This window comes from Bubalus bubalis, chromosome 14, assembly GCF_019923935.1.
Source record: "Bubalus bubalis isolate 160015118507 breed Murrah chromosome 14, NDDB_SH_1, whole genome shotgun sequence".
NCBI lineage: Eukaryota > Metazoa > Chordata > Mammalia > Artiodactyla > Bovidae > Bubalus > Bubalus bubalis.
The window spans coordinates 20,235,460-20,254,201 of record NC_059170.1 but is presented as its reverse complement, the minus strand read 5'-3'; the positions used below and the strand labels follow the sequence as shown (position 1 = coordinate 20,254,201).

Below are 18,742 nucleotides of genomic sequence, written 5' to 3'. Positions count from 1 at the left end.
CCCTGCGTACACACTGACATCTGCCCATGCCCCAGTGCCACACATTCAGCACCACACCATTTCTCACTATTTCTTAAATCTCTGTCAGTAAGTATTTCTAATTTTTATAAGAGACATGTTAGTTTCAGACTAGTTTTGAAAGGAAATGTCTTTGTTGACAGCCACACTAGCAGACCATTAGGAAGTCAGAACCATTTATGACATGCTTTGACTAAGCCCTCTAGAGTAACTTACTATGGCGGGTGGAGGAGGGCTGGATCAAACAATAGTGGATTGCTTCTAAATGATACTGTTATGTGCCAAGGTGTATTTCAGTCTAGTTCCAAACTGGATCCTGTGATATCAGGGTTCACTTCTATTGGGAAGTGATCATATACTGGCAAAAGAGCCAGAGTCACTGTAGATGTTCCAAATTAGACTTTCTAGGGTGGGGCTGGGAGAACTGTATTTTTAATAAGTCCCCAGAGTCCTTCTGTTGTGCAGCTAGGCTGGGAAACTGATAGAGAGGAAGATCTGCATTACCTTTCTGTACCACCTTGGACAAGTTATGTTTTCTGGACATTTGCCTGTAATATAACTGTAATATAACAAAGCTCATGCTCATAGAGGATCTTTTCAGCTCTAAAATTTCCTGCTGGTTTATGATAAGTTCAATCTGGGATACTTTTCTACCACAAAAGTGTCCATTCTCTGTCCACCCTGCAGGGCATTTTGGGCTTTGGCTAGAGGCCAGCAGAGGCAGCCTAGGTCCTGACCTTCTGTCAGAAGCTCTGACACAGATCCTAATTAGAAATGGATCGATATGGGCCTGCAGCCAGGCCTGCGGAGCCTGGGAGGAAGCTGGAGGAGTGTTCTAGCTGGGGAGAATCTGATTACTGTGAAGTAGATCTGGTTATGCTTGTCGACACAAAGATCCTGCTGGTATAGCCCTTTTCCCTAGGGACCAGCAGGCAGGGCTGTCCTGAGCAAATGGGGAAATGCTTAATGTGTATCCCCCTTTGATATATTTTCCTCACCTGTATAAACTCATGTAATATAGTGCTAGGTACATAATACAGGCCCCTTCCTCAGATGGAAAAATCATTTAGTGTTAATGTTGATAAAGCCTCTTTGTATGTTCATTTCCCCTAACTCGCCGGGATAGGTTGAAAAGGAAACTGGAGCTCAGAGAAGTGAAGTGACTTGGCTACCCTGTGTCACATAACATGTTCTCTGTTGTACTGCACTACAGTATTTTTGAGCATCTGTAGCACTGATTCCAAGTTGATGGAGTTTTTTTCCTAAACCAAGCTGATGGACTTTTTTTTTTTAAACCAGGGGGGTGTCCCTTACCCTTCTGTAAACTGAACTGGAGCTGAGACCTTTTTCCTGAAACCCTTCAATTGTTGTTTAGTCAGTAAGTTGTGTGCGAATCTTTTGCAGTGCCATGGACTGTAGCCTGCCAGGCCTCCTCTGTCCATGGTATATCCCATGGACACTATCCAGGGAAGAATAGTGGAGTGGGTAGCCATTTCCTTCTCCTGGGGATCTTCCGACCCAGAGATCGAACCCAAATCTCCTGCTTGGCAAGTGGGTTCTTTAACACAGAGCCACCAGGGAAGCCAAAACCCTTCGAACAGTGGAGGAAATTGCTTAAAACCAGGGGTTGAGGAGGATAAGGGGAGATGCTCTGCTTGCTTTGACTTTCTCATCGCCTTTCCAAGGTCCCTAAAGAGTGAGTAGGCTCTAATGGGAGAGATCAATCATCCTTTGGGATCAGTGGGAGGGCTGAGTCAGGTTTCTGTACTAGCCCTGTGCACAGAGGGAGAAGGGACTCATGACCAGCTATTCCTGTGCATTGTAGAACCCAGGGGCTCAGTATGCTCAGCTGCTAATGTGCTCAGATCAAATTCCCCTCTCCCTGGAGTTGGTCATCCAACAAATATTTGTTAAGTATCTCCTGTGTGTCAGGGCTTGTGCTAGTGCTAAGGATTCCTAGATCAAGACCCAGTCTCTGCCCTGAAAGACCTCACAGTCTAACATCAGAGTTAGAGAAACCACAATATTCTTTGTGTGCCTTAATAGAGGCGTATCCAAAAAAAAAAAAAGAGGCGTATCCAAGGTACTCTGGAATCACAGAGGCATGAAGGTAGGTTTTTTTCCGAAGGAGATAACTTTAATCTGGCTCTGAAGGAAGAGTAAGAGTAGGGGCACAAGGAGAACACTCCAGACCAGGGAACAGCACAAAGGAAACCACAAAGGTGGGTCCAGGAACAGTTGATAAGGGGGGTGGGGGTAGGCATTAGAGTAGTGCCCAACACGTAGCCAGTCAGATTGACAGCCCTGCCCCTTACGAGACTTAGGACTGTCATAGTAGCCACTCAGTGGTAGTAACACAGGAGCAGATGGGGAGAAGATGGGTGGGTTTACTAGCAGGCGCTGACTGAAACAGTTTTAGAGACGAAACTAGGGAAGAAAGCTGAAGAGCAGCAGCCTCTGCCCTCTGGGCCAAACCTGCAGAGATGCTGGGGGTTCTTGGCAGTGGTTTGAAAGCTTGTCCACCCAGGCACAGGGCTTTACTTCTCTGATGCCAAAATCCTCTGCATGCCTGCCCCTCCTTCCTGTGTTCTTTTAAAAAAAGAAATTAATGGAATCTGTTCAGAATACCCCTGAAATGAAATTACATTTTTAACTCTAATTACCCTAATTAAAACTTGACAGCTGTAATCCTGGAATGGCAGATATGCTAAGTACCCCATGCCTGTGACAAGCTTACTTACCTAGATGGAATGTTCTGTTCTGGGCTTAGGAGAAAAATTCTTCTGTGTATTTGTTTTGTTTTTCCCTATCGGCCATTAGTCTTTGACCTCACAGCTTCCTCAAGCTAGGATAGTCTGTCTTGTGGGCTACAGGACCCCTGAATTTCCACAGCGGTCCCTTTGCATTCAGAGGTGTTGCTCCTGATGATTCTTACCACATACCTTTGAGTTCTCACTTCTGTTGAGGTTGGTCTGCATGCCCTGAGCCTGTCTCTGGGTGAAATCCCCTGCCTGTGGGGGACCTGCACTTTTTAGAGGGCTGTCTGCTGATCTAGGGCTACATCTGTGTCTGGGATCAGTTGATGGCTGGTATTAAGGTTACAGTTTGAGGTCAGGGACAAGGGCTCTGAAAATAGGATTCCTCTTCTCTTCACATGTATCAGCATAGGCTAGAAGCAACTTAGCGAAATGCCTGGTCTTGACCCCTGTCTTGATTAGTTACCTGGACAGACAAGGAACATGGGGAGGGAGGGAGACAGTCCTTGAAACAGCCTGAAGGCTCTGTTGATGCTGTGAGTAATCTCACAGTTCTATTAGGACCAAAGATCCCCATGTTCTGTTACTTTCTTGTAGCCTGAAAGCCTGTTCAGTCAGTGGACACTGGGTGTTAAGTACTGCAAAGGATACAGAGTTGAATAAGACACACTCTGTGCCCCCTGAGAAGCTTAGAATTGTGGGGGGAGTAGGGAGGCAGTAGTGGATGAAGGACAGCCATACAGTGACTAGTTACATAAGACAGAACAAGGTAAGATTTCCCACAGGTGTTAGCATTTGAACTTGACCCGAATAGGTAATATTGGCAGAGGAATGGAGAGGGGCATTGCAGGTTTTAGGGAATAGCGTGATGGAAGATAGGAAGTTGCTAGGTGACAGTCTGCTGTGATTGGAATATAGTGAACAGGGAAGGGTACGAAAGAGTATGAGATTAGGGTTTAAACTATCCTGTAGGTAAAGGGAGTCCGTTGGGGCTATAGGACTGTGATAGGAGTATGTGTGGTGGATTGAGAGGGTGATTGGAGACAGTAGATTAGTTAGAACAGAGGTCAAGTAAACTATGGCCTATGGGCTGAATCAGTCTGCTGCCTCTTTCCATGAAGTTATACTGGAACACAGCCACACTCATTTGTTCATCTATGACTGCTTTCATATTACCTTGTGGCAGAGTCAAATACTACAGAGACTGCTGGCCCTATACAGAAAGTTTGCTGATCTTTGAGTTAGAAAGTAATTATGAAAGTTCGTAAGAGGAGATAAATATCAGGAGTAAGCCTGAAATGAATTGGAGGTGTCAAATGAGACAGCAGAAGCTGAGACAGTATGATTTAACAGAGAACACCTGCCCTACCTACCTCTCACAACTTTGTAAGAGTCAAATTTTCTGAAGGTCACGATGTCACAAAGGACACAGGACATGAGTAAGTCCTGATTTGCCCTTATTAGCTGTGACCTTGGGCAAATCACTTAACTTTCCCAAAAGTTTAGGTGAATGTGCTGAATGAAACAAAAGAACCAATCAGGTTTTTCCTCATGACACAGAACTCTTATTCTGCTACTTATCTATGCTTCACCCCCTAGGTTATGTCTGAGAAAGACAGATATCCTAGAAAACTTGGAACATAGTTTATAGTTTGAGTTGTGAAGTTGGGGACAGGTGGGCGGAGGTTGTGGGAGAGGGGCTCATGATAGTTCGAGGGCATACTGTGCCCTTCCCCTTCCCTAACTGCTGGCATTTGTTCTGGCCAGATATTTCTACCCTTCAACTTCCAGAGTATATTAGGTCCCTGCAAAACAAAAGGCTGAATTGATTTATTTCTTAGTCAGTCATCTTTCAAAGCAGGAAACGACATAAGTACCACTTGGCATCTCTTATGTTCTCCCTGCCACTACCCTGAGCCCCCAGTGCCTCACTCCCTTTTTCCTAGGACTATGTGTGTCTACCCTGGAGGACAGGAAAAATCACTAGATGGGAGACTGCAGTGGTGGGTTCCAAACTCCTTTCTCCCTTTGGCTTTCTCTGTGACCTCAGCCAATTTGTTTTGGTCTCTGGCCCTTCAGATGACTTTAGCCACCTCTTAGGATCTGGACTTTCTTCTGTAAGACTCCACCTTAGGATCACAGTCTTTTCCCTTTTTTTCCCTTTTATCCTGTGTACCCTTCTTTCAGTCTGGAGTATTTGTGTAAGTACACACCTCATTTGCTTCAAATTCACTGCCTTTGACTATGAGGAGAATAGTCATATCATTAGCTGTGTTTATTGACAAAGTTTCGGTAACTGGCACTCAGTCTAATTACTGGAGTGGAATAGACACTGGAGGTCAGGTCCAGCTGACCCTAGGGTTCAGTGAGGCATGGTGTCTCGAGGATGGGTCATCTAGTTCAGTACAGGCAAACATTTGGCCCTGACATCCTTGATAGAGTAGAGGAATAAGGGCAAGGCACTGATCCAGGCAATTTACATTTTTTGTTGTTGTTCTTTTTCATAACTCGGAGATAGGTGATATTATCACAGATAGCATTTTACAGATGTGGGAACTGAGTTTTAGAGGATCATTTAGTAGACAGTGACTGACTTATTGAGGATACAGAGGAATACCTAAATATTCCCTCTCCCCAAGTAGGGGAGAATGGTGGAAAAAACAGATATCAAAGCTCAGGAAGGCAGTTAACTAATAACGCCTAAGGATACCCAGTTTAGATGGCCAGATCCAGGGCTCAAACCCAGATCTGTATGCTTGCTGTTTCCATGCTGCCTAGGAGAGCAGGGAGGAAGGGTTGATGTCCAGGCCCTATGGGTAGGGGATGGGAATTAAGTATTTCTTGCCAGGAGTCAGAATTATTTGAGGGCTGAATTTGAGTTGCTGAATCCAACCTGAGGTGATAGAGCTAGGATAGAAGTGAGAGAGAAGGGAAGAGGTTTTAGAGACTGACAGGAGATTGTCTTCAGGTTAAAAACAAAATTAAAAATTTTGTTACGATTTTGTAGATTATTCCAGTTTAAAAACTTGAACCATTTTCTTCTCACCACAGCCTTTGCGAATGCTGGCTTTTTCCCCGGAGGCCCTGTCTTTCTTTTTTTCTGACCATGGCTAGGAGGCAGGTCATGGCTAGCTTTGAGCCATAGCATCTTTCAGTCTGCTGCTTCACCCTGGGTCTTTGCCTGTGATGCCTCCAATAGTGCTAGATGTGATTTCTTCATCTGTCAAATACGAGGATTGGACTAGCTGACTGAGGTCCTAGTGTTCCTTTAAAGTGGTCCTTTATCCATCAGGCCTGAAATTCATTCTTAAAGTTAGTTCTGACCCCATCCTTGGTATCTTCATGTAACTGCAGTCTTCATGTAACTACACTGAATCTCAACTAAAATTCACAGATTGTGTTTTTGCCTGACCATCTACTTGTGGCTTAAGATTTGGGGTACAATTGGCATTGTCTCTGAGGTCCTGGCCTTCCACCCCAGAGCCCCAGTCCTGGGGCTGAATCCACTTCTGCAGAGCATTGTCATTGCTTTCTAAATACCTATTTGGAAACTTATGTGTGAACTTGAAATGTGCATTTCCAGGTTCCACATTCGGACTATAGGAAGTCCGAATGATGTGGGAAGTGCTCTGGTTAGAAGTAAGGAGACTGATTTGGGGCTTGCCACTGCCTGCTTGCCTTCCACCACTTTGGACAGCTCTCTCCTCATTCTGGTCTTAACACCCCTTCTGTAAAATGGTGGGGCCTCTTCCAGCTGTGGTCTCATCAGGGACAAAAGGCCATCTTCTATACCATTCATTTGCAGCGCACTCTCTGGCCCCAGCTTTGGTTTGTCGGTTACAGATTGTAAAGCCTTAGATTCTCGCTTCCAGCTCCGGAGGGGGAAGGGGAGCCATCCAACTGTCTCATTAGCATGGAGAAAAGAAAACAGTAATTACTTGTGCCTCCCTTGATGATTCCTGCAGGGTTGGTTTTTCGGGGAAGGAAAAGGGGAAAACTGGAGACAGCTTCGACTGAGGAGGGAGAGATGCTGTTAGCTGCCCAGAAAAGCAGAGGCAAGAATGATTGTCTCGCATGTCTGTCGTATTCTCTGGACATTCCTCCAGGGAGCCTAGAGACTGCCTGGATTGAGTTTCATCTATTTATGGCATGTATAGTGTTCTCATACATGGACATGAATTGGGCTCGAGAGCCCTAACGTCACCTGTCATTAAGAAAGCAGCTGCCCTCCCAGGCCTCTCTTTGTGATATGCTGTGCATCCTGACACCTGTCTTTATTGGGGAGTAGAAGAGGGTTTTACTGAGCCATTTTGTGACTTGGCTGCATTTTTATTATGTTGTGAGGTCATCTTTTTAACCCCCACAGCAACACAGCCAGTTGGTTTATTATACCGGGGCATAGGCAACACACAAGAGAGCCAGTCAGAGTCAAGGTCAGGTATTCTTGTCTTTGGAAGGAGTTTGGAACTGCAAGACCTTGGGGTTTGGTCCAGGCTGGGAAGAGCTGACCTCACAAAGATTGAGGCAGTTAGAGTTTTGAGGCCAAGATGTTAGGGAGCAGGCTGAACAGAACTAAAATAGATTGGCAGATGTGGCTCCTGGGACAAAAACTGTTTGCTCTGTGGCCAGTCTCATACTCCTTGCTGTCTGGGCAGCTGCGCACCTTCACGTGCTGATGGTAGCAGAAATGGGCCTGAGACTCCCTACAGGAGAGCCCTGCCTGACTGGACCTGGAGCTGTTACGCTATGATTGTGTCCTGTGACTGCTCACTAGTGCCTTGGTTGTCACCCTGGAGGCCTAGAGAACTAGCTTCCATTTTCCTTCCTCTATCCCGAGGAAGATGTCACTTCAGAAACACCTTTTCAGTCTTCCTGTATTCCCTGGAGTTTGCTGTACTCTAAACAGCAGGGATTCTGTAGGGATGTTGTTCAGTCACTAAGTCATGTTTGACTCTTTGCAGCCCTGTGGACTGCAGCATGCCAGGCTCCTCTGTCCACTGTCTCCCAAAGTTTGCTCAGATTCATGTCCATTGAGTCAATGATGCTATCTAACTATCTCATTCTCTGCCCTCCCCTTCTCCTTCTGCCTTTAGTCTTTCCCAGCATCAGGGTCTTTTTCAATAAATCAGCTCTTTGCATCAGGTGGCTGAAGTATTGGAGTTTCAGCTTTAGCATCAGTCCTTTCAGTGAATATTCAGGGTTGATTTCCTTTAGGATTGACTGGTTTGATCTCCTTGCTGTCCAAGGAACTCTGAAGAGTCTTCCCTAGCACCACAACTTGAAAGCATTAATTCTTTGGCACTCAAGCCTTCTTTATGGCCCAACTCTCACACCTGTACAAGACTACTGGGCCTGGCATAAGTGACTCAATGATAGGTATTTTTTTTTCCATCTAAGTACCACAAAAGATGAATCAAACAATAAAAAAGACTTAAGAGAAAGGAAAAATGTACTTTTGCTATTACTTATTATGTATCATTGGGGCTTCTCTGGTGGGTTAGACGGTAAAGAATCTGCTGACAGTGCAAGAGACCCGGGTTTGATCTCTGGATCTGGGAGATACCCTGGAGAAGGGAATGGCTGCTCCCTTCAGTATTCTGGCCTGGAGAATTACACAGACAGAGGAGCCTGGCAGGCTACAGTCCATGGGGTCAGTTCAGTTCAGTTCAGTCGCTTAGTCGTGTCCGACTCTTTGTGACCCCATGAACCACAGCACACCAGGCCTCCTTGTCCATCACCAATTCCCGGAGTCCACCCAAACCCATGTCCATTGAGTCGGTGATGTCATCCAACCATCTCATTCTCTGTCATTCCCTTCTCCTCCCACCCTCAATCTTTCCCAGCATCGGGGTCTTTTGAAATGAGTTAGCTCCCCGCATCAGGTGGCCAAAGTATTGGAGTTTCAGCTTCAACATCAGTCCTTCCAATGAACACCCAGGACTGATCTCCTTCAGAATGGACTGGTCGGATCTCCTTGCAGTCCAAGGGACTCTCAAGAGTCTTCTCCAACACCACAGTTCAAAAGCATCAATTCTTCGGCGCTCAGCTTTTTTCACAGTCCAACTCTCACATCCATACATGACCACTGGAAAAACCATAGCCTTAACTAGACGGACCTTTGCTGGCGAAGTAATGTCTCTGCTTTTTAATATGCTGTCTAGGTTGGTCATAACTTTCCTTCCAAGGAGTGAGCGTCTTTTAATTTCATGGCTCCAGTCACCATCTGCAGTGATTTTAGAGTCCCCCTAAAATAAAGTTAGCCACTGTTTCTGCTGTTTCCCCATCTATTTGCCATGAGGTGATGGGACCAGATGCCATGATCTTAGTTTTCTGAATGTTGAGCTTTAAGCCAACTTTTTCACTCTCCTCTTTCACTGTCATCAAGAGGCTCTTTAGTTCTTCTTCACTTTCTGCCATAAGGGTGGTGGTATCTGCATATCTGAGGTTATTGGTATTTCTCCCGGCAATCTTGATTTCAGCTTGTGCTTCCTCCAGCCCAGTGTTTCTCATGATGTACTATTCTGCATGTAAGTTAAATAAGCAGGGTGACAATATACAGTCTTGATGTACTCCTTTCCCTATTTGGAACCAGTCTGTTGTTGCATGTCCAGTCCTAACTGTTGCTTCCTGACCTGCGTACAGATTTCTCAAGAGGAAGGTCAGGTGGTCTGGTATTCCCATCTCTTGAAGAATTTTCCACAGTTTATGGTGATCCACCCAGTCAAAGGCTTTGGCATAGTCAATAAAGCAGAAATAGATGTTTTTTCTGGAACTCTCTTGATCCAGCTGCTGCTGCTGCTGCTAAGTCACTTCAGTCGTGTCCGACTCTATGTGACCCCATAGACGGCAGCCCACCAGGCTCCCCCGTCCCTGGGATTCTCCAGGCAAGAACACTAGAGTGGGTTGCCATTCTCCAAAGCATGAAAGTGAAAAGTGAAAGTGAAGTCGCTTAGTTGTGTCCGACTCTTGGCGACCCCATGGACTGCAGCCTACCAGGCCCCTCCATCCATGGGATTTTCCAGGCAAAAGTACTGGAGTGGGGTGCCATTGCCTTCTCCGGATGATGCAGCAGATGTTGTCAATTTGATCTCTGGTTCCTCTGCCTTTTCTAAAACCAGCTTGAACATCTGCAAGTTCACGGTTCACATGTTGCTGAAGCCTGGCCTGGAGAATTTTGAGCATTACTTTACAAGCATATGAGATGAGTGCAATTGTGCGGTAGTTTGAGCATTCTTTGGCATTGCTTTTCTTAGGGATTGGAATGAAGACTGACCTTTCCCAGTCTTGTGGCCACTCCTGAGTTTTCCAAATTTGCTGGCATATTGAGTGCAGCACTTTCACAGCATCATCTTTCAGGATTTGAAATAGCTCCACTGGAATTCCATCACGTCTACTAGCTTTGTTCGTAGCGATGCTTCCTAAGGCCCATTTGACTTCACATTCCAGGATGGCTTGACTCTAGGTGAGTGATCACACCATCGTGATTATCTGGGTTGTGAAGATCTTTTTGTATAGTTCTTCCCCTCCCCCTACCCCCATTCAAATCATTGGATTTTGAGGTAGAAAGAGCTCCAGAGTTTATCTGGTCTTCCTTTCATGTTGCTACATGAGTAAGGCAGATCATGAAGCAGGCACATAGACTTTGGTGTAAAGTAAAGCAGACCTAGGTTCAAATCCTAGCTCTGCTGCTTACCAGCTATTTGACTGAATGGTACACTTAGCCTCCTCACCCATCTTCAGTTTTAGTCACTAAATTTTGTCTAGCTCTTTTGTGACCCCATGGCCTGTAGCCTGCCAGGCTCCTCTGTCCATGAGATCTCCCAGGCAAGAAGGCAAGAATACTGGAGTGGGTTCCTTCTCCAGGGGATCTTCCTAACCTAGGGGTTGAACCTGTGTCTCCTGCACTGGCAGGCGGATTCTTTACCACTGAGCCACCAGGGAAGACCCATATTCAGTTACCTTTGCTATAAAGTGCTTACTTCACTTGAATCACTTGTTTCACAGGGTATTAGGATCAGGAGGGTTGCCAACATAACACCTAGTCCAGCAGTAGCCCAGGTCTTTCTGTCACCCTGCATCAAGGCCTGGCCTAAGCCGTTGCTCAAATGAAGCTTCTGAGGCCACTTCTAGTCAGACTGATTCCCACACCACCCCCCGCCCCCCACCACTTTTACAATACATAGCACTCTTGAAACTGTTAGGTTGTGTGTAATATTCTTTTTTTTTTTTAAAGATTTGATTTATATTTGATTTATAAGGTTGTGTTATTTTGTATTAGTTTCTGTTGTACAACAAAGTGATTCAGTTATATGAATGTGTATTTTTTGTATTCTTTTCCAATATGATTTATTGTAGGATATTGAATATAGGTTCCTATGTTATACAATAGGACCTTGTTTATTTTATATATAGTTTGTATCTGCTAATCCCAAACTCCTATTCTTCTCACATCCCCCCTTCCCCTTTGGTAACCATAAGTTTGTTTTCTTTGTCTGTGAATCTATTTCTATTTTGCAAATATTCATTTGCATCATATTTTAGATTCTACATATAAGTGGTATCATACAGTATTTTTCTTTCTGGCTTATTTCACCTAGTATGATAATCTGGGTTCATCCATGTTGCTGCAGATGGTACTGTTTCATTCTTTTTTATGGCTGAGTAAATCACTACAGATGGTGACTGCAGCCATGAAATTAAAAGACGCTTACTCCTTGGAAGGAAAGTTATGACCAACCTAGATAGCATATTCAAAAGCAGAGACATTGCTTTGCCAACAAAGGTTCGTCTAGTCAAGGCTATGGTTTTTCCAGTGGTCATGTATGGATGTGAGAGTTGGACTGTGAAGAAGGCTGAGCGCCGAAGAATTGATGCTTTTGAACTGTGGTGTTGGAGAAGACTCTTGAGAGTCCCTTGGACTGCAAGGAGATCCAACCAGTCCATTCTGAAGGAGATCAGCCCAGGGATTTGTTTGGAAGGAATGATGCTAAAACTGAAACTCCAGTACTTTGGCCACCTCATGCGAAGAGTTGACTCATTGGAAAAGACTGATGCTGGGAGGGATTGGGGTCAGGAGGAGAAGGGGACGACAGAGGATGAGATGGCTGGATGGCATCACTGACTCGATGGACATGAGTCTGGGTGAACTCCGGGAGTTGGTGATGGACAGGGAGGCTGGGTGTGCCGAGATTCATGGGGTCGCAAAGAGTCGGACCCGACTGAGCGACTGATCTGATCTGATCTGATCTGAATATTCTATTGTGGTTTTATTAATCATTGTAAAGATTCAGTGTTGTCTTGTGGTGACATAGGCATATTTTCAAGAGGTGACAGAACTCACACAATGAAGACAGGTCTGGAATGAGACCATAGTGGGATGAGATCTTTCCAGTTACCTGAGTACTGCTGTACTAGGCTGTGTGTATATGGAGTTCTTCAACCGAGGCCTTCAAGGCAAGTCAGTTGTGCCATGTTGGGAGGTAGGGCAGTGGAAGCTGGATCAATGGAAAACTCAGCTAGCTATTTATGTTAGATCCAGCTTTTAAAACACAAGTCTTCCAAACTTTCTGAAGAAGGCATACTTTCTTATCTACCCTTTGGCCTTATGTCTGGCACCTGTATCCTTGATGGTTTTTTTTTTTTTTTTTTTTGATTGTGCTGTGTCTTCGTTGCTGCATGCAGACTCTCTAGTTGCAGTGAGCAGGGGCTACTCTTCTTTGTGGTGCCTGGGCTTCTCATTGTGGTGGCTTCTCTTGTTGCAGCTCACAGGCTCAGTAGTTGTGGTGCACCGGCTTAGGTGCTCCATGGCATGTTGGATCTTCCCAGACCAGGGATCTAGCCTGTGTCATCTGCATTGGCAGGTGGATTCTTACCCAGTGTGTCACCAGGGAAGTTCTAATGATTGTTCTTTTTGACCTATTTTGGATTTTTAAAAAAATAACAGGAAAAGCAAAAAATAAAAAAAAGTTCCCGTGTGTGTGTGTGTATACAAGCCACACCTTTCATGTCTTGGCTGTTGTAAATAGTGCTGCTATGGACATTGGGGAGTGTGTATCTTTTTGAATTAAGAGTTTTCTCTGGATATATGCCCAGGAGTGGGATCATACAGTAACTGTGTTTTAGTTTTTAAGAACCTGCATACTGTTTTCCATAGCCTGCCTAATATTCTTAGTATATTTGTAGGAAGTTGACACAGTCTTGCCCTGGACTCCTAGGAGCCCAAGGATAAGATTTGTTCTCTTTCAACCCTGCATCTGCTATAATCTCCAACCCAGAGTTGAAACTGTGGCTGACTAGACCCAGGAATTGTTTTTTGATTGATTGGATAGAAGACGGGAGGATTTGCAGCTGACAGAAAGAGCTGTTAAAGATTTGTCTGGGTCTCCCACCTTCACTCTTCCCCTTTCCTCTCCTGTTACAGTATCACATTGATTCTTAAATCCTTGTGTTGTAGACAGGATGGGAATTGTATCTCGATTTTGTAATTAAGGAATCTGAGGCTCAGATTAAAACTCAGGTCTCTTGTTAGGAGATAGATCCATAGTAAGAGTAGTAGAAATTTGAACAGAAATCTTAACTGACTAGGTCTTCATCGTCTAGAAGCAGTAGTAATGTTTACACGGAAGAAAAACAGAGGAACTGTTCTGAAGCCTTAGTGGATGGTGAGGACAGAGCTTTGATTGTAGTCACAGCCAGAGGTATTTTCAAGAACACAACAGAGAGGAGAGGAAGGGTTCAGGATAACTTCACCTACTTGATAGGCCTTGAAGATTAAGATGAATTTGAATATGAATAAATGAAGAGAGTCATTCCAGGTGAGACAACAACATGGATAAAATATGGTAACTGGAAGGCCCACAGTCGTAAATGATGACCAGACCCGTGGTGTAAGAGTCTAGAGAGCAAGGCTGAGGTGATTGGGAGCCATGCCATTTTTTTGAGCAGGGGAAAGTGTGGGCTCCAATAGATCGGAGTAGAAGGCGTGGGGGAAGACTAGTGAAAGAGAGACCAGGGAAGAGGCTACTCTTAACAGCCTGTCCTTGTAATGTCAGTAAATTCTAAGAAATATTCCAGCAGTGCAGGCAGGAGATAATGAGATCCTGAAGCAATCCTTCTTGGAATGGCTGTCATTCCTTCTTGGAAATAAAATAGTACATGTAAAGTGCTTAACCCAGTACCTAGATGATTTCAAAGTGTGCGTTAAATGTTAATGGCAGTTAAATGACTGTTGTGGTGGTGGTGATTTTCATAGCTTTGTGCTCACAGAATCCTCTGGAACTACCTGGCTGAAGGACTCAGGAGTCAACTGGTGTTTAGTAAAAAGCCTGGACTGCAAGTAAATGGAGAGTATCCCAGGGTCGGGTATAAATGAGGGCTCTGAGTCATGTCAGCCAGGACTAGAGCATGCGTTTTCTGTCTTTTTTCTTCTGTTTTTTGAGAAGTGGTATAATGTGTGATTAAGAAGGCAAGCCCTGGAGGTTGAACTCAGGTTGAAGTCCCAAGTCTGCCATCTATTAGCTGTGTGACATGGGGCAAATTTACTTATCATCTCTGTATCTGTTTTCCCTTAGAAAAAGTGAAGAATGTAATATCACACCAACCTTACAAGAGTTTGTAAAGATTTAATGAGTTAATATAACCAAAGTGTTTACAACAAGGCTTGGCACTGTGCTACTATTCTCTTTACCCCAGTCATTTCTACCCCACATTCCAAGTAATATATAGGAGTTTCTCTGTCCCAACAGAGGACGGGGTAAGTGGAGAAAACTGAAGTCAGCCTCATAGTGCTTGGAAGTTTCCCCCATCTGGGTTCTAGGTTTTGGAAGCCTGGAGGGGAACCTCTTTCTTTCCATCACTACATTCTAGTTCTGTAGACTTTCTTGTTCGTAGTGTAACAAGCTTCCTCTTGCCCATTATTGCCTCAGGGCTTTTGTGTTTATTTCCCCTTTCTGAAGCTCTCTTCCTCTGATCTTTGCAGATCTCACCCCCTTACTTGGGTCTCTGTCTAGTGACTGCTTCTTGGAGAAGTCTTCCTTGACTTTTATCTAAAATAGACCTCATTTCACTCATAGTCGTTCTTTCTTTCCTTGCTCTGCTTTATTTTTCTTTATAGCCCTTAGCACAACCTAAAACTGTTTATTAACCTGTTTTTTGCTAGGTTGCAAGACCTGTAAGGGCAGGAACTTCAAATGCATGCATTGACCTAAGCTCAGGCCTGTTTTGAGCAAGACCCTGACTGACTTCTCTCTGTTCTAGGTGAGCCCTCTTCCCTGAGGCAGTTGGTGCTGACCCTGTAACACAAAAGAAGAACTTGCCGGCTGAGCTCAGCCTTGATACTGGTGAGTGAGGGTACCTGGGCAAGCTTGGGCCAAGATACAGAGTGACTAGTTTGGGGCTTATTTTTACCCTTAGTACAGATAACTTACAGGTAATTACTCTCCTACTCCATGCCTAAGAGACTGTCATAGGCAGACAGTCTGGGATCACTTGCCATGAATAAAGCAAAAGCACGCTCAATTCCTTCTGGCTTCTGCCTGCTACTTTCTGCTGCGTGGTATCCTGGACCTGGCTAAACCCATTCTCCCACAAACTCTCTTAACATGACTTCATAGTCCTTCATAGACTTTTCTGATTTCAGTCTTGAGTGTGACCTACCAAGCCCAGACTCGGTTTTGGGAAATCCTGTGGTTTTTATCAGTCCTGCAGAATATGGATCATCAGTGGAGCTGGGGATGGAGAGTTAGAGTGGGGCTTTGTGAAGGGAAAGTCCAACAAAATTTAGAAGGAAGACTGCAGATGGTGAAATAGGATGGGAAATCAACATATTAAGAATCAGTTGTGTTATGGATCTCATTTATACTATATAAAATCCCATTTTATAGATGAGGAAATTGAGGCTTAGGAAACTGAAGTAATATACACAGGGTTTACGCCTGGAAATCCATAAAGCTGATCTTAGAATCCAGGTCAGTCTGTGAATACCATTCTCTCTGACTTGGCATGCTTTCCTTGGACTGCTAATTTCCTTGGAATCATGATTTTTCTTATAAAATTCAAGAAGACAGACCTTCTTAGGGGTTCAGGAAGGAGGCCTAGTTATTTGAAAGGCCCAGCAAGGCAGGCAAGAGGTGGGGGTCCCTTCTGAGCAAGGACATTTTTAGTGAGGTGGGCCAAGAGGCTGGAAGGAAGAGCCTCCAAGCAGGTGGAGACCCAGGCTTAAATATGAGTGGATGGAGAAGAAAACATCTGTAACACTTGGGACCCCATGAGCACTTGGGCTAGCATAGACAGGGACCTGGTGAGCTGACTTGTAGTTAGAAAACCTGGGGATTTATTGTCTCTCTCAATAGTTAACCTTTGGATAATCTGTTTGCCTATTTTTAAGTTGTTAGAGTGCCTCCATGTACCTTCACATGTTTATTTTGTGTATATCAACCATATAGGGTGTTATAGAGAATCAAATGGGAAATGCAAGTTGGAAAGCTTTGCGAATTGTAAAAACTGAAGTGAGAGAAGTGAGAAGAAAGCGTTACAGGTGTCTCTGGCATCTCAGTCCCTGACCTTTAGCCACCCTGCTCCCCAAAGGCAAAAGGGAAGGTTTTGCCTTGGAAATCCACACTGTAAATTTTCTCCCATGCCCTTTTCTTCCTCTCCTCCTGCTGCATGCCCTACCAGAAAAAAGTTGAAAAGTTCCACAAATTCAGTCTTTCCAGGGCACAGAGACAGAACCAGGCAGCATTGGCAGCCATCATTTGCAGTGTGTAGTCTGCGGAGTACAGGTTTAAATGCACTCTCACAGCCTGGCTCCAAGTCCACTGCCAGTACAGATATTATGGTTGTTTTCAGGAGTCCATCCACAGCATGTGTCTGTATTCACTGACTGCTTCCACTGTGATGTTGCTTTGTTACCTTCTGTTATCTTAGACCAGGAGGGCTATTCCTATTTTGGCCCTGGGTTCCCCACCTACTGCCACCCCTCACTACTGTTAGTGAAAAACTCATGTATACTGTAGCCTTATATCCTATCAGAGGCCGTGATCATTTCACTTTTCCCACCATTTCTCTTGTCCTTGGCCAGTGATAGAGGTCTTCATACTCTCTTCGTATTCTGTAGTAAGGGACATTCTTTTCTTCCCGCTGCCCGCCTGAGGGTGCACAGAGGGATCTGTGCCCCCCACCTGAGGCTCCTGGAAATCTGCTTTGACCAACCTTCCCTCCTTTTCTAAATCTCCAGACACTTGCTGTCATCTCTTTTTGTCTTGGTTAATCTAATGTTCTTTAGCTTCTGGCCTTTACATGGCCTGGGCATCAAGCTTGGATTTTATTGTTCTTATGACAGCTGCCCTGCGAAGTAGTTCCATTGTTGATTCTTGTAAAATACGAATGCTGCTGCTAAGTCGCTTCAGTCGTGTCAGACTCTGTGCGACCCCATAGACGGCAACCTACCAGGCTCCCCCGTCCCTGGGATCCTCCAGACAAGAACACTGGAGTGGGTTGCCATTTCCTTCTCCAGTGCATGAAAGTGAAAAGTGAAAGTGAAGTTGCTCAGTCGTGTCCGACCCTCAGCGACCCCATGGACTGCAGCCTTCCAGGCTCCTCCATCCATGGAATTTTCCAGGCAAGAGTACTGGAGTGGGGTGCCATTGCCTTCTCTGAAAATATGAATGGTTCCATGTAAAAAACTGTGTAATATACTAATACACATATAATAGCTTATTTATCTAACATCCTCAATTTTCCAGAATCCAGCTAAAAAAAAAATGTAGCAAAGCATGTGTCATACCTTGCACAGTGCTAATTTATTCCTATTTTTATGTGTTGTAACAAGCTTAACAATCTGGTTTCTGAACCCCCAGAAGATTAAGTACAGGGCATATAAAGGGGAGGAGGAGCTGCTATATTAGCAGCAGCAGAGGTGAGAGCTGAAAGCCAACTGTAAGGGAGATATAAAAGAAGAATGATAAGGCAGAAAAGTTAAAATGGGTATGAAGGCCATACTTTAAGGGCAATAGCCCTGTAGACATCTGTACACTTCAGTAAGGTAGGGCTAGGTAATTTTTAAGGTAGTTCTTGAAGGCCAGTAGTATCAAAGAATGTTTAATTATTTGCAGTGTCTGCTATAGTATCAGATGCTATATTGAATGCTCTACATAAATTGATTTTGTTTTCATCACACCTTGAAAGGTAGGTGGTGATATTCTCATTTTATAAATTATAGAGACTTAGAGAGGGACACACCCACTCCAGTGTTCTTGCCTGGAGAATCCCAGGGACGGGGGAGCCTGGTGGGCTGCCGTCTGTGGGGTCGCAGAGAGTCTGACACGACTGAAGCGACTTAGCAGCAGCAGCAGAGAGGGACACACAGGCAGTGACTGGAAGAGCTAATAAACTTAGAATTTAGAAGAATCTGGTTCTAAAAAGCCAAGTTTTTTCTATTATTCTGCACTGACTCTTCAGCCGTGGCCTAAAACCTCAGTCCTTCCCAGCCTCTTGGGACAGTTGTTCCCTCCACCCCCCGGCCCCAACCCTGCCTTTATTCATTCTCTTGAATATGAATGTCTTTTCCTTTTAAAGATATCCATTCATTCAGTGCCTATTTATTGAGTGTCCACTATGTGCCAGGCACAGTTTCAAGTGTTTGAAATGTAGCAGTGAAGAAAATAGTTTTCTCTCCTGTAGCCTAAATTCTAGTGGAATATAAACAAATGAATATGTATGAAGAAAAATAAAGCAGGAAAAGGGAATAGGGAGGGACCATGTGATGAGAGAAGGCCTCCGTGAGAAAATAAAATCTGTACAGAAATATGTACAAAATGCAGTAGCGTGAACTGTGTGTATATCTTGGGGAATAACATGCCAGGCATAGAGTTCAGTAAGTTTGGAGGCCCTGAAACAGGAGCATGCTTAATGTTTTGAGGAACAAAGGAGGCCAGTGTAGCTAGAGATGAATTGAGCAATAGGAGGAGTGG

The 18,742-nt window shown here is 44.5% G+C and overlaps 1 protein-coding gene across 3 annotated transcripts in view; it reads left to right on the top strand.

Annotated features, from left to right (window-relative positions):
- Positions 1 to 18,742, top strand: part of RALY (RALY heterogeneous nuclear ribonucleoprotein) — an 88,405-nt gene that overhangs the window by 25,506 nt on the left and 44,157 nt on the right. For 2 of the 3 annotated variants that reach the window (XM_006075744.3, XM_006075743.3), the window contains exon 2: positions 15,030 to 15,112. The exons of the other annotated variant lie outside the window; for it this stretch is intronic. The gene's annotated coding sequence lies outside the window, so the exon portion shown is untranslated. The remainder of the gene's footprint in view (positions 1 to 15,029; positions 15,113 to 18,742) is intronic. 3 annotated transcript variants of the gene reach the window in all.